A 16575-nucleotide genomic window follows, 5' to 3' on the forward strand; every position below is an offset into this window, starting at 1 on the left:
CCCCAGGGACTCTGGTTTAATGGAGTCTTTCCAGGGCTGAGTGCCAGAAAACACGCAGGCTCTGCCCCAGGTTTCCAGTCGACTGCACTTCACCATGTGCCCCGTTGGACTCTGACCTCCTGTTCTCACACCGAGGCATTTTAGCCATGGTCAGTGTTTATTTAAGTTACTTCCCCTTGAGTTCACTGGCACAAAACACTGCCCGGTAGGCAAGTATGCCTGTGCCCCACGGGGTCTGGGACCGTGCCCGCGGGTGTGCGTCCAGGGGCATCAGGAGTGCAATGTCCAGGCTCTCTGCTCTGTGCAGAGGCTCCTGCAGCGCCAGAGTGCTATGAGGGGGAAGGAGAATGCCTGGTTTACATTTTAATTTTAAAGATATTATTCAAATGCAGTACTATTTTTTTCAGATACAAACTCAGTTTTGCCCATTTCGTATTAAATTAGTCATCTCATAGTTTGCATTCTGTTTCATCGTTTGGAATTTTAAGCACAAAACTCCAAGAGGTCTCATGGAGACAGAACTGAAATAACTCAAAGTTTGCATCTTCGCTTCTCTAGGCATCCTGCTATCATTGTTTATCAGGAATCCACCGTTCATGGTGAATCTGCGGCATCCCAGGGCTTGTCTTGTGATTGCACCTGAAGAAAAGGCAGCTCGGACAGCCATAGAAACCCACTTTTGAAACAGCCTGAGTCCACATGGGTCAGGCACCGGCTGTAGAACTGAGAATTCTCTGAATCAACTTCCGGGTAGGATGCAATGTTAATCTGTAATAAAAATATGCTAGTTTGAAACTTACATTAATTTATATAAAATTATAACTCATCAGTAATCATCATGAATTATTTAGACCTTTGATCAACAAAATACTTTTTTTTTAGAGAGGAGGATTTTATTCCTGATCTCTTTAAGAGTTGCTGGACCATGATAATAAAAAGCAGAAAACTTTTATCAGGATTTTCTACAGACAATGCCCCCAAGGACCTGCCCTTGGTAGATCACTGACTCACAAGGTGGTTATGAGGATTAAATGAATTAAAACAATTAAAGCACTTAGAAGAGGGCTTGATATTAGCTATTACTGGTTTTTCTACAACATATAAATCCCACTGCTAAAAGAGTCCACGGGTATTTGATGAGGGCTGCTGATGAGCCTCAAAAATCCTTATATTAAGAAGGTGGAAATAAGCCAGGCACAGTGGCTCATGCCTGTAATCCCAGCACTTTAGGTGACTGAGGTGGGTGGATCACTTGAAGTCAGGAGTTCAAGACCAGCCTAACCAACATGATGAAACTCCTTCTCTACTAAAAATACAAAATTAGCCAGGCGCGGTGGTGCACTCCTGTAATCCCAGCTACTCAAGCATGAGCCTCCGTGCCTGGGAAGTTTATTTATTTTTATTGTTTGTATGGTATTGTATTATATGACTATACCTCAATTTATTTATCCATTCTACAGTTCATGAACACTGGAGTTGTTCCAGATTTGGGCTAATAGGAACATTATGTTAGTTGCATTTCCTTGGTTACTAACAGGGTTGGGCATCCTTCATATGTCTGTTGGCTATTTGGATTCCCTTTTTCTGAAACGCATATCAGGGTTTTTGGGGGCCCATTTTTCTATGTTTTGTTTATTCCTTACTGATTTATAGACATTCTTTATGTAGTTTGAGCTCTCTGTCAGTTTTATGTGCCCCTACTATTTTCTTCCACTCTGTGGCTTGCCTTCTCGCTCTCTTAATGCTGTCTTTTGATGAACAAAATTCTTATATTTAATGTACTCAAATTTATCAGTTTTGTTTAACCTTCTAAAAGCTTTTTTTTTTCTTGATTTTTTCAACTTGCTTTTCACATATACTGTGCCTGGAATTGAATTTTGTATATGGTTTGCGGTAGGGGCCTCATTTCATGTTTTCCTTGTGGATACTCAATTGTCCCAGCCACATCCATTTTTAAAATAGTTTTCTCTCTATCCTCCTTCAATTTTATGTTTGTCATGAATCAAGTGTCCATATACATCTGGGTCTCTTTAAGAACACTCTACCCTATTCCATTAGTCTATTATCTGTCCTTGAACAAATACTAGGCTGCTTTAATTAATGTAGTGTTATTTTAAGTCTTGATACCGGGCAGAGGAAATCCACTCTCTTCTTTGTTTTTCAGGAATAGCTTAACTACTTTTGGTCTTTTCATTTCCATATACATTTTAGAATCTGCTTGTTGGGATTTCAGTTGGGACTACAGTAAATCTATACACCAAGTTCATGTAGGATTGGTATTTTTATGACATTGAATCTTTCAGTGCATGAATACGGTGTTGTTTCTCTTTTATTTAGGTCTTCCTTAAGAAAAATTTACAGTTTTCTGCATACAGGTCTTGAAATGTTTTGTTAGATTTATTCCTAGGTACTTGATATTCCTTTCAACACAAATGTAAATGATATATTTTTCTTTTAAATTAATATTCTAGCTGTTTGTTACTAACAGAGAAATGTAGTTGATTGTTGTATATTGAGTAGCCTTGTAAAACTCATAATTTCTAATATCTTATTCTGTTTTCTATGTAGTCAATCATTATCTTCAAAATAACAATAGTTTTGCTCTTTCCTTTTTAAATCTTTATGCTTTTTAGTATATTTTTCTTGTCTTACTCTATTGGCTGAAACTTCTACTCTAAATGTTGAAGGGAAGTAGTTATTATGGGCATCTTTGTCCTTATCATGATTTCCAGAGGAAAGTATTTAATATTTCATTATTAAGTTTGATGTTTGCTGAAGATTTATTGTAGGTAAACAATATCACATTAATAAGTTCCCTTCTTTCTAGTTTGTTGATAGTGTTTATTTTAAATAATAAATGAGTGTTATGCCTTATAATTGCTTTTTTGCATCTGTGAAACAATCACGTTTTTGCTTTATATTCTCAGTGTGATGAATTACACTGATTGATTTTTTTAACATTAAGCCAGCTTTGTGTCTTTGAGATAAACTAAATTTAGTAATGAAGTATCCTCCTATTTCATATCTCTGGATTCAGACTGCTGTTGTTTAGATTTTTTGCATCTGCAGTCATACATAATATTCATCTTTCATCTCCCTTCTACTATGAATTAAGGTTTCAAGTCTATGTTAGTCTCAAAAATGAGTTGAAGAATATACCTTCTTCCATTTTCTGAGAGTCTAAAAGATTGGCATTATTTCTCACTTAAATATTTTGTGAAATGTATACATGTGCAACTTCATTACCTAAAAAGGGCCATCTTCCAAATTACATTAAAATTTACACCATTACATAAAATGTCAATTGTAATAAATTATAATCATGTAAAATTACAACCACCTAATTAAAAAATTTAAAATTACAAATAGAGAAAAATCATATAAATTACAATTTTACAAAAACTACATAATACATTACAAACTTACATGACAAAATCTTCCCTAAAACAAGCTTTGGAGTCAGACCGTCTCTGTATGGATTTTGGCGCTGAGGACAGGCTGTGCAATCCTGTGCCAATCTCTACACCTCTGAGTTCTCAATGTCCTTATCTACCATGTGGGTTTGCTAATGGTTCCTCCACCTCTTTCAGATATCAGGAGGAGTAAATGAAACAGTGATATGTAAATCAATTCGCCCTGAGTTTGGTCTATAAAAGATCTTTAATATTTGGTAACAACATTCATGATTATATGTTAATAATTTAATTATTCACTCAAGTGTTTATTGAGCATCTATTGTGGGGACAGGCACACTGGATACTGGGGAAGAAACGGGAGGCAAAATTGGATGTGGCCTTTCACGCACCTGGAGCAAGGATTCAGCATTTGTTCCCGCAGATCCATGACCCACCCCCACTGAAATGAAATGGAGGCCGATGTTTACCGTGCCACCTCTGTGTACCTCTTTAGAGCTCTGCGTACTGCTTTTGTGCCAGATGGGCAAGAATAAATGAAAGCAGCCATTTCTACTAGGGAGCAATCAGAGCCTAATATTGAGCTCTTTGGAAACCGACTCATAGCAGTCATAGGCAAGGGCCACTTCCTTTAGGAAATGAATGAAGACAACTTGCTTTTCCTAAGCTAGGTTCCCCGTTTGTATTTCTTGACAAGGGCTAAATGTGTCATACAAAGGACTGTTTTCATTGTCCCTGTTTTTCACAGTTTCTTCCAGTCCCCACCAGCTTCTCTGCTGCAGGGAGTTTACCAGGAAACAGGTGCACAAAAGGAAGAACTTGTTGAGGGCCTGGCAAACTGGAAACTCAATCCAGGTGGCCAAGGTCTAATCTTCCCCTACACCAGGTAATTTATCTCCCTTGCATCTGAGCTTGTGAAATCAATATCAATAGTTCTCAGGTGGTCCATGGCTCTTCCAGTACTTCTGGAAATCTTTGCACCAGTACCTTTTTTTTTTTTTTTTTGCTATACATGGCTTTGATTCTCTGCTACACATTTCTCAAATGGCTTTATGAGGCCTCAGGAATAATACCTATTTCTTGGCTTTGTGTGAGGACTCATGTCAGGAATACTGTGATGTCTGGTTGGCAGCACGGAATAAGGGCTCATTTATTGGACTGCTTGTTGGGTCAGGTGGGGCAGTCTATCTGTAGATATACAGATACACAGATCCATGAACATATAGATGGAGATACAGCTATAGATAGATGCATATGTACACATATATATAGCATATTCACATACATGTATTAATTCAACATTTTTTCTTTTTTGAGACAGAGTCTCAGTCCGTCACCCAGGCTGGAGTGCAGTGGTGCGATCTCGGCTCACTGCAACTGCAACCTCTGCCTCCTGGGTTCAAGCAATTCTTGTGCCTCAGCCTCTCTAGTAGCTGGAATTACAGATGTGTACCACCACCACACCTGGCTAGTTTTTTTTTGTTTTGTTTTTTGTTTGTTTGGTTTTTTTGTATTTTTAGTAGAGACAGTGTTTCGCCATGTTGGCTAGACTGGTTTTGAACTCCTGACTTCAAGTGATCTGCCCTCCTTGGCCTCCCAAAGTGCTGGGATTACAGGTGTGAGCCACTGTGTCTGGCCTAATTCAACATTTTAACAAATAATCTAGTGCCTACTATGTGCAATTCACTGTATTCATATTTACATGAGTGGATCAATTATTAGTCCTATTTGTGAAATCCAAAGAAAGAATGTAACATTTGAGTTTATGTAAAAAGTGTTGGAAAAACTGTTTTCCCAAATGAGCTAAGATGGAGCAATGGGACTTTTAGGGGTAGGCTTCACAAGTTACCTGCTAATCATTGATCTCAATGTAGGCTAACCCTGGGCAGTGAGAGATGGCCATTTGAGGGCACCACTGCAGAAGACCTGGCATTCTGCCTCCTTGTGGAGTCAGACTTTGGCCCCCTGCAGTGTTTGCCATTGTGGGGGCATCAGATGCTGATGGGCAGAATGAATGTGGAGGAAGTTGGCTTCACTAGGGCAAGGAATGAATGGCCACCACTGCTTTTGTGCCAAAAGACTGAGCCTCCCTGGGAGAGTGGACAAGAACAGGCTGGAGGAGGGGGTGCCCTTCATCATCTTGTGAGCATCTGGGCCAAGTTCAGGGCTGGTGCTCTCGTTCAGATAGATTTAGCTGGTGGTGCAGAGATCTGTGAGCTTGCTTTTACAGGACTTTAATGATATATAAAAGCAGCATGAAGTGCTCCTGACTGTGGATTAATTTGGAGATGACTTTCTCTGTTGAAGAGTGGCAAGACTCTTGCAAGTTCTTAAAAATGCACTTGTTTGGTATGAGAATGAAAAGCAGTGGCTGAAGAACCAGTCTTCAATGGGCAAGGCTTCTCTGGTAAGTTAAACAAATTCAGGCTGGGATTTAGAGGAATTCGTGCTCGTGTAAGGATTAGGGCATGCCAAAGTAAAAACTCCAGTATGCAAAAGTATTCCTGGGAGGCGATTTAGAAATACAGATACTTGCATTTATTTAACAGATCTGGAGCAGTTACTCTCTGCTGCAAAGGTTGCCACTACAGATGCAAGAGGAAAGGGCCCTCATGATTTCTGTTTGATTGTGGCCACCAAGTTTAAATGCGGGAATGTAGGAATTACAAAAGCATGGAGGAAGGGTGGGAATTTTTGAAACTCACGAATAATCTTGTAAACGGAAGAGCCTGTTTTAACCCCGAAAAAGGAATAAAAGACTTGAGTTTACATGAGAAGTGTTTAAAAAAAAATTTCCCCTATACCCTTGCCTTCTGGTTAATTCCATTTTAAAATTGCAATTTAAAGCTAAATTAAAAGTAAGCCAATGTTGTGGAGGCATGGAGTGGAATATAGGTACCTGGGCCCCACTTCCCAAGATTTGGATTTAGCTGGTCTGGGATAGGTCCCCAATTCTGAATTTCTAACAAGCTCCCAGGTATGCCGATGCTGCTGGTTGCACATCATACCTGGGGTGGCACTGAGTAAGAGGTTGTTAGTTTTCCATTTTTGAAGGTATTGAATAGAGAATGGTTCTCACATTTGGCTGCATTAGAGTCAACTGGGGAGCTTAAACAAGCCCTAGTATCCTGACTGCATCCCAGACCAACAACAGCAGAAAGTCACCTAAAAGCAAGCTCACGGATCTCTGCACCACCAGCTACATCCATCTGAACGAGAGCACCAGCCCTGAACTTGGCCCAGATGCTCACAAGATGATGAAGGCTATGGGGTTCAGGCATCTGTATTTTTAATAGCTTCCCACATAGTTCAATGTGTAGCCGAGGTGAAGAACTGCTGCTCTGGGAGGAAATTATTTCAGGCAACGGCAACCAAAGGTCTTAGTCATCATGAGGTGTCAGAATCACTTTGGAGACCACGAATATTTTGTAACGCTTCCTGTCCTATCTTGAAATGAAATTCACAGACTGTATAATCTACTTACACGCATCATTAAAAAAAGTTCTTTCTGTAATATAAAGTAGGAACAAAAGAGAAGTTGAAAAAGGTAACTTTTGGTAAACAGACACACGCACACCCACACATACACCCCCCCCCCCCACATATTCTATAGGTGAATGCTTGGGTACAAGTTCTCTAGAAGACGTAATAAAGTATCCAGGTGTTTGTCCTGTAAGAATGTGATCCCCACAGCCCCAGAGCCAGGCCAAGCCTGGAGCACAGGACCAGTGACTCAGACACCACTGGCTTGGTGTCATGGTGCCGTGGTTTTCCATACTGGTGAAAAACGCTCAGTAAACTTCTGGACACAACAACACACGTTGACTGACTCTGCGTTCCTGCATATTCCGCTCATACTAAGTACTAGGCAACATTGCTCTATGATTACATGTCAGAGATTTAGGGTCTACGGTAGGTAATTACCAACTGGTTGTTCATCGACATGCATTTCGGGCTGAATTTTGAGCATTTCAGAAATTCTAGCTTCCCTCTTCCTTTGCCCAAATGCGAAGATGTCTTCACTATAATTGAGCAATCACAAACGGCCCCCTCGAATGTCTCAGAGCTCTCCGTTGAACACTCATGTGGAATAAGGAGTGATGGTGAGCTCACTGAAATGCACCCGACGCCAGGTGCATTCCACCTTCCACACCGCAGCAGCGTCCCGCAGGCCAGAGCTGGTGGGCGAAACTGTGGTGGGCGAAACTGTGGTGGGTGAAAATGCGGTGGGCTGGATAAAGGACTCCCACCCCAGATGGCCGCAGGGGTCCATTCAGGGGAGTGGAGAGAGAAGGGCTGTGGGCTTCCAGTCAAGCTTTACCCTCACTGAAAGTTCAGGTTCAGGGCCCAGTCCCCGAGCGTGAAAAGCGACCCTTATAGAAGAGGTAAATGAACCTCCTTCAAATCCCCTGCACCCGTGCCCCTCCCTCAAAGAGAATCCTGGGAAATATTTAGCGATCTCCAGTGCCCTCTAGTGGCAGATACTTGTCATGCCAGGCACCAGAAGATGGTTAGTTTAATTTTTATTGTTTAAAAACATCACACAAGCTCATGCAGGTTTATACAGTAACAATCTCAAGCTTTCCTGCATTTCCTTTTATCATCCCAATCTTATTACACCCGAGAGAACATTTCCATTCCTTTCCTATGCATTTACAAATGATATATATGTATATTATATATTCGTTTCTATATGTTACACAGAGATGTAGACATGTAGAAACATATATGTGCACATATGCTTAGGTACTTATACATAAGCATAAAATATATTTTGTATGGCATATATGTATATTTTATATTTACAAGTGTAAAAAATTTTAAAACTTTATATAAATATATAAAAATATAATACATTTAATTATATACTTTATACAATATGTTTATATAAAGTTTACTCTTATATTGATAATATATTTTTATGTACTATATAAAGTCTGAAAATATATTGTATAAGGTTTATTTTTATTTTTATTTATTTATTTTGAGACACTTTCTGTTGCCCAGGCTGGAGTGCAATGGCACAGTTCACTGAAGCCCTGAACTCCGGGGCTCAAGGGATCCTCCCACCTCAGCCTCCAAAGTGGCTAGGACTACAGGTGCAAGTTGCCATGCCTGGCTAATTTTTTGTAGAGACAGGGTCTCCCTGTGATGCTCAGGCTAGTCTTGAACTACTGGGTTCAAGCAATCCTCCCGTCTTGGCCTCCCAAAGTGCTGGAATTACAGGTGTGAGCCACACACCCAGCCTGAGGTTTTTAAACAGCAGTGATCTGACTGTTTCACTGCTGCATGGTGTTGTGCAGCGTGGAAATAACCTGACTGGTTTGATTTTTCTCCCCTACAGATGGACATTTAAATGGCTTTCATTTATCTTCCATTACAAGAATACTTTGTAAATCGATGTGAATTTTTCTATAAGAAACACTTCTAGCTTTTCATTTAAGTCAGAAACTCAAATCTGAAATGCAAAAGCTTGTAAAACTCTGAGGTGTTAGAAATCATCCCGCCAAAGGAGTGAAGTGAAGGGAAGTTTCATAAACTTGGAACGGAAGGAAAAGGCTGGACAGGAGTGGGATGGCATGGCTGAGAGGGAGAGAGGAGGCTGGGTGTGGGTGAGGGGTGGGAAGTGTGGGATGGCGTGGCTGAGAGGGAGAGAGGAGGCTGGGTGTGGGTGAGGGGTGGGAAGTGTGGGATGGCGTGGCTGAGAGGGAGGTAGGAGGCTGGGTGTGGGTGAGGGGTGGGAAGTGTGGGATGGCGTGGCCGAGAGGGAGAGAGGAGGCTGGATATGGGTGAGGAGTGGGAAGTGGGAGCATTGTTTTCACCTAAAGCTGTATTCAGGCCCTGGGGTTTTTGTTTTTATGTTTATTTAGAAAATAGAGAAAACTTTAATCTGGTTCAAAATTCAAGAACAGAAAGGTGTTAGATCTCATTTTCCTCATCCTTCTGTCTTCCAGCCACATCATTCTCCTCCACAGAGCCAACCAAAGTAATCGGTGTCTTCTGCATCCTTCCAGAGACAGTTCATGCATAAGCAAAAAAACAAAAAACAAAACAAAACAACAACAACAAAAACCTTTCTTTCTCTTTCTTGTTTTCCCTTCAAAAACCACCAATAATTGTACCTGATATACATAGTCTGCCCCCTTTTCTCATTAAATAATGGGAGATGATGTCATTACGAAGAATCAGATTTCTTCATTCCCTTTGTTTGGCATTCCGTCATGTGGACGAGCTGTTATTTATTTAACTAGTCCCCACCTGAAGGACACCTTGGTTGGTTCCAATCTTTTCTATGACAGCAGTGCCACAATGAGTAGCCTTGTACAACTGTCATTATGTGCGTGTGTGGGGTCACATGTAGGATATAGTCCTGGTAGTGGAATTCCTGGCTCAGAGTGTTTTTTTTTTTGTTTGTTTTTGTTTGTTTGTTTTTTTTTTTTTTTTTGAGACGGAGTCTCGCTCTGTCGCCCAGGCTGAAGTGCAGTGGCCGGATCTCAGCTCACTGCAAGCTCCGCCTCCCGGGTTCACGCCATTCTCCTGCCTCAGCCTCCCGAGTAGCTAGGACTACAGGCGCCGCCACCTCGCCCGGCTAGTTTTTTTTTTTTTTTTTTTGTATTTTTAGTAGAGACGGGGTTTCACCGTGTTAGCCAGGATGGTCTCGATCTCCTGACCTCGTGATCCATCCGTCTCGGCCTCCCAAAGTGCTGGGATTACAGGCTTGAGCCACCGCGCCCGGCCTCAGAGTGTTTTTTGAAAAGAACTGCAAGTCGCCGTCTGTGGAAGCCTTGCCAGTTTGTACACTTGTGTGATTCGCTTCACCTCTACCAGCACTGGAGTCATTGAGTGTTATGTTATTTGTCAACTGGATAAGTGAAAAATGGTATCTCAGGGCGCGTTATGGGACATGTTAAAGTACGAGTGCAGTCAAATATCTTTTCAAACGCTGATGAGTTTTAGTGCCTTTCTTTAGAGGAATCTTGGGTGCTGGTCTTACTGACTTAGAGCCTCTTCCTCAATCTGCATTGCCTTAGCTGGCCCCAGTGCACTTTAGGGCATTACATGGATTTGGGTTTTTTTTTTCATCCTGCTCTCCTTCCTTTGGGAATGGCCTCCGAGGCTGACATCTTCCCATTCCCCTTGCTTCCCTCCTGTCTCTGTCTCAGCCACGCCATCCCACTCCTGTCCACAAGCCGGGTGCACAAGCCATTCCAGAGGGACTTTACCTCACTGGAATGAACGTGGCAAGGGGCCTGGGTGTTGTGCTCCTCCCTCCATGGGCTCTGGTGCTCTGGCTCCCAGTTTATGACCCATGATCCTCTCTTGTTCCATGTGCGTGACCTCTCCGTCCGATAGCATAAGCAATTTTCAAACAGCCACTCCAGCTGGATGCCCCCAGGCAAGTCCTGCACTTTCCCAGCTTTACATCCTGGCCTGTGCTGCCCCCTCCATGTGTGATGCCCTCCTTGAGTCTGGCATGGGTGCATGGCTGCCTGCTCCAGCAGGTCAACCCTCGGGCACATGAACTTACCCTACACATGCTCTTGTGGCACCAGCTGTCTTCGTAGCTGGTGGCCACACCAGGAAACATTTCCTAGCCTCTTGTTTCTCTTGAAAATTGTGTCATCAAATCATAGAACATCGTAAACAGTTAAGAAGAAAATTAACATGCAAAATTAACAGAAGAAAGGGAAGAAAGAGAAAATGCAATCTGCCCCAAAGCTGTTCTCGACAATTTTTTGGAGTGATTTCATATTATTTTAAGTTTTATGAAGAAAGTACAATTTTATGAATATTTGTATCTTGCTATTTCATATTCGCTGCAATTCAATGTGTAAAAGTTGCCACAGGGACACTAAGTGGTAAAAGAGTTAATGGTCTTGCCATCCACTAAGTGCATGGAACCGGAATAGAACAGGGCCCTGATTCCCACTGCCCGAGGCCAAATTTCCATCCACGCCAAGCATGCTTTTCAGCATCTCCACTTTCAGTTGCTATTATCTCTCTGCCCTTGCTTCTTCCAGCACCCCAGGGAAAAAGCTCCATCACATTTTGGAGGGAAATAAAGAAATAGAACCAAAAACCTATTTGATTTCAGCTTTTGGTTGGTGGTTAATAACCGAGATAGCTCAGGCATTTTTCCAGGTTGGAGTGCAGTGGTGCCATCATAGCTTACTGCAGCCTCGAATGCCTGGGCTCAAGCGATCCTCCGGCCTCAGCCTCCTGAGTTGCCCGGTTAATTAAAAAAATATTTTGTAAAGACAGGTGTCTCACTATGTTGCCCAGGCTGGTCTCGAACTCCTAACCTCAGGAGATCCTTCCGCCTTGGTCTCCCAAAGTGTTAGGATTATAGGCCTGAGCCACTACGCCTGGCCCAAGCATTTACTTAAAGAGGTGGGATGAGCAAAGAGTTCCTGGAGGGAAGCTAGCTTTCACCTGTCTTCCTGCTACCTGGAAGGTGCTGTTTGTGAATTCAGGATTCATCTGTCCACATTGATGGTTTTCTTAGCTTGTGAGGTTACTGAAACGCAATTATTATAGATCAAAAACTTTCCCCAATGGCCCCTTGAGACAGGTTGAATAATGTCGTTTAATCTCTATAACCTTCCTCTGAAGTAGGCATGGTCACTCTCTCTTTTAATGACGAGAAAAACAGGGAAGAGAAGTCCATAGGAGGATGGAAACTTGGCCTTGGGCAGTGGGAATCAGGGCCCTGTTCTGTTCTGGTTCCATGCACTTAGTGGATGGGAAGACCACTAACTCTTTACCACTTAGTGTCACCGTGGCAGCTTTTACACATTGAATTGCAGTGAATGTGAAATAGCAAGATACAAATATTAATAAAATTGTACTTTCTGCATAAAGCTTAAAATAATGTGAAGTCACTCAAAAAATGGTCAAGAACAGCTTTAGAGCAGATTCCTCCCTCCCTCCCTCCCTCCTTTCCTTCCTCCCTTCCTTTCCATGGAGAGATTGTTACAGGGAGGCCTATGGGATCCTGCTTCACTGTAGTTTGGGAGGCAAATGCTATGTGGGGGCTGGTAGGAGGCAGCGCTGTGCTTGCTGGAGTTAAGCTCTAACCTGAGTTGGGTTTGCATCCAGCTGCTGGTTGACCCAGGGAGGTCTCCAGCTGCTGCTTAGAAACCAACAAAAAGAGTAGCGAGTTCCAGAAACACTGGAGTAAGATGGTGACTTGGCGATAAAAAGTCTTTCTGGAGGAAAGGGAAAACACTCCCATTTTATTTTCTGTGAAATCTGGTGGCCAATGAAACCACTTCCCATTGACTTGGGTGGGGAAGGCAGATACTTAGATTCATGTTCCCAAAGGAGAACATTATGCAGTGGAAGATGTAGCTTCACAGTATGTCCCACTCTGTCAGGGCTCTGTGCTGCACGTAGACTCTGATGTGTGAATTGGCATTCTTCCTCCCTGGGGTTGTGCAGTGCCCAGCCTGGGCAGCTGTATACTCCAGCCCTGGATAGGTTGATTTGTTTAAGTAAGGCTATTTGCTAGCAGGTATACGGAGATAATGCATTTTATATGTAGAGTTAGTGTCTTTTTTGAGAAAGCTCAAAAAACCTGAAGACATAAAAAGCAATCTATTCGCTCCTGCACCTCTCCCTCCTGCAGACACTGAGATCTTCCCCGGCGGCTCTGATCTGGGGGCTCCCTGTAGGTGCAAAGACCTGGTTCTTCAGACTCCATCCATGGAAGGAGGGAACACCAGTCGCAGGGAAGTGGGCTCTGCATGGGGTTCCAGACACAGTAAAACAGGGCCTGGCACAGGTAGAATGGGGGAAAAAGGGGCCCTAGTCAAAGGGCAGGGCAGCCTCAAAGTTGACCCCAAGCCTGGGACCAGGGGGTACTTCTGCTCCCTTCTGCACCCAGAGTCAGAAGAAACAGTTCATTCCTCTTAACCCTTTCTTTGAATCATTCCTGCAACTTGGCATCCCTGAAACCACATAGGGAAATCACTCCTGTTGTAAACCCTTTCTTGGTGGCCCCCTGTGGCAGCAGTGACTTAAAGTCTCATCACTCATGGTAGTTGTGTTCTATAAAGCTGCCATGAACACTGAACTAGTAGACGCTGAATCGTTGCTCCTAGGAGAAGCATAGAGTTAGATTCCTGCTAGCCTCTGGTCATGTTTTGTCAACTGATCAGTACATAACCTCGTTCTATGTATGTTTCTGTTGACAGATGCCTTGTTTGAGGTATAGTGCGAACCCATTAGCACTGAACTCAGGACCAGCAACGCTGTAACTCAGGCCTGAAGGAAGCTTTTCTAGCACATGAATTTCCTCCGTAAGGCACCTCACAGCCTCTTGCGCCTGGGAACTCTAGCCAGCACTGCAACACGATGCCTGGGGCCATTATAAATGTGAAATTACCAAAGAAACCCCACAAAAATGTGAAAATCATGGCACTAAATAGACCACAAAAAGAATGCTTATTTGCAGTATGAGAACTGGAACCAGAAGGTAGGATGTCATTGTGTTCTTCCTCAGCACTGGGTGACTCAAATTTCTCTCCACTCTGCCGGTGTCTTTGAGTGACCAGGAAATTGCTGGGAATATTGATTTTGGGATAACAAATAAATTTTATCGAGTAGCTGAATTTGCAAATATGGAATCCACAAATAATAAGGGTTGCCTGCATCTTGAGTTAATTGCCATTTAAAAACAATGTCCTTTTCCAGTTCGTCCATTCACCGCGGTCCAGGTCTCAAAAGTGATTCCTCCCAGGGGTCAGGTGGGCAGTGCAAGGGTCCGGTGGTGACTCAGGTGGAACAGAGGTCACTGGCCTTGTCCAAATGAGGCAGCAGCTCCTCTCCTCCTGCAAGCTTGGCAGGGGTTGGGGCCCCATGATTTTTACTTGGGAGGGGCCCATGATGGCATCTGTGTGAGTGTGGCCAGGGATGTCTCTGGAAGAGGAGGTTGCAGACCGAGATTTTCTGTTTATTTGGAGGGTGAATTTGGGGTGCTGAAGGGCACTGGAAGGTCTAGGGCTTCCTATGTCTTCCCTTAGTGCTACCTCTGGGACTCCATTTTGTCAGAGTTCCTGGTATTTCATGAGAAAGCTGGAAATCCAGGGTTTTTTTTTTTTTTGTTTTGTTTTGTTTTGTTTTGTTTTTTAATTAGAAATGTCAGGATTTAAAAATATAAACAGCTAACTAAAAAATCGAAAATCCCTAACCATTGTGCAAGCAAATGAAACAGGCATAATAAACATGGGCAACTATGTTCCTAGGTGCCTGGTCAGCTGGGATACAGGTGAGAGGCTGACGGCAGGTGCAGGTAACCCCCTTACCCACTGCCTGTCCATTCTATGTGTTGTTGCTTGGACCCATTAACATTGTCTGCCACATATTTCTGTTTGGAGAAAGTTCTGCTACTGTGGGTGAGTCTTGTCTATACTGAAGGCAGGGCTGAGCTGCAGTCGGTTACAAAGTCTACTTCAGTGGGATATTGTAAGGGTTCATATGAATTGAATTAACAATATTTTTATATGTGAGGCTACACAATCCTAAAGGAAATGTGACTTCTACAGAGAGAATGAAGATGTTCCTAGCACTTTCAAGTATATCGAGCGTCCCTCCAATAAGTGTATTTTTTTCATCTTGTGCATCTTGTGTGTGAAAGCTTTCTGTGAGGTTATGTCCATGAAAACAAATGCCTTTTTTTCTTTTCCTAATAAAAGCAGAATAATGAAAGATAAGGATAAGGTTACACCATGGCTACAGTGGTTGTCAACAAGCCTTTTGAGATTGTCTTTTCTGTTGAAATCGGTTAATGAATTGGAGTTTTCCACTGAGCTCACGGAAGGTATCTTTTCAGATCTGGGAGCAGATAATCAGAGACACTTTTCCCATGCAGCATTTTGAAGGGCATCGTTTGGTCTTGTAGCCCTACCAACTCGGTCTGGTCCAGGACCAATCTTGCTAATTACCACAGGTGGACCTTTGGCCCAAGGAAACAAACAAGGCTTTGGGGCACTTCTCCGTGGCCGCCTTGGGACCGTTCAGAAGTGATGAGCCGCCAATCTGGAAGCCGCTTGGGTGATAATGATTCTCGAATGGGCTTTTATGTGGACGAGCAACATGACCTAAGGCACCAGGGACACCAGAAAGGACACTTTTTATGCAGCTTGAGATGTGAGTAGAGAGCAAAAGAGATTTCAAAAGATGAGCACCGCCGCTCTCTCGACATTATAAAGTGTCTTCTGAGTGACAACAGTGCATCCTTGTGCATGAATTGCACTTAAGCTTCGTATTTTTGGAAAATGACAATCTGTGTTTTCTGGTTACTATGGACCCAGTGTGGGCCTAGAGGTTTTTTTTTTTTTTTTTTTTGAGACGGAGTCTCGCTCTGCCACCCAGGCTGGAGTGCAGTGGCCGGATCTCAGCTCACTGCAAGCTCCGCCTCCCGGGTTCACGCCATTCTCCTGCCTCAGCCTCCCGAGTACCTGGGACTACAGGCGCCCGCCACTGCGCCTGGCTAGTTTTTTGTATTTTTTAGTAGAGACGGGGTTTCACCGTGTTAGCCAGGATGGTCTCGATCTCCTGACCTCGTGATCCACCCGTCTCGGCCTCCCAAAGTGCTGGGATTACAGGCTTGAGCCACCGCGCCCGGCCAGGGCCTAGAGGTTTTATGTGTGCAGGACCTCATTAATGAAACCCTTTCAGTGATTGGGAGAGGCAGGAGTGGTTCTTGCCCCCATTTTACAGGGGAGGAGACTGAGGTCCCTGAGCTAGTGAAGGATCCAGCTGGGACTCTCGAGCTCAAGTCTGTGGATCCCAATGCTTGTGCTTGTTGAGGCTCAAGAGACGATAGAACTCGCAGTGGCTTGGATGTGGCAGGGACTCATTTCACTTGTCTTTTCTCAAGACATGGGTGGTGGGAGTCATCAGGCTGACAGAGCATCTGATGGGAAGTTCAAAGGACTTTAGCCTGGTTAGCAGTGTGTTTGGAATCACCTTGTAGGGTTGACCTTAAATCATGGGGATTTTTGCAAATTCATTATCAATGTAAAAAAAAAAAAAAAAAAAAAAGCCTGTTAGTGATGCCAGGGGAGGGCCATTGTGGATTACCGCTTGATTAATCATGGCTGAGTAGGGAGAGTTGCTGTCATTTTTCTTTTTGGCTGAGTAGGGAGAGTTGCTATCA

General features: G+C 43.2%; 1 long non-coding RNA gene across 2 annotated transcripts in view; it reads left to right on the forward strand.

Annotated features, from left to right (window-relative positions):
• Nucleotides 1-5443: 5443 nt before the first annotated feature.
• The window catches only part of LOC105486786 (uncharacterized), a 101732-nt gene continuing 90600 nt past the window's right edge, over nt 5444-16575 (forward strand). Inside the window, exons 1-2 of one of the 2 annotated variants that reach the window (XR_011613604.1) lie at nt 5444-5820; nt 13610-13890. This is a non-coding gene — a long non-coding RNA (uncharacterized lncRNA). The remainder of the gene's footprint in view (nt 5821-13609; nt 13891-16575) is intronic. The other variant, XR_011613605.1, reaches the window with a different exon arrangement.

This window comes from Macaca nemestrina, chromosome 15 (assembly GCF_043159975.1).
Source record: "Macaca nemestrina isolate mMacNem1 chromosome 15, mMacNem.hap1, whole genome shotgun sequence".
In the NCBI taxonomy this organism is placed as follows: domain Eukaryota; kingdom Metazoa; phylum Chordata; class Mammalia; order Primates; family Cercopithecidae; genus Macaca; species Macaca nemestrina.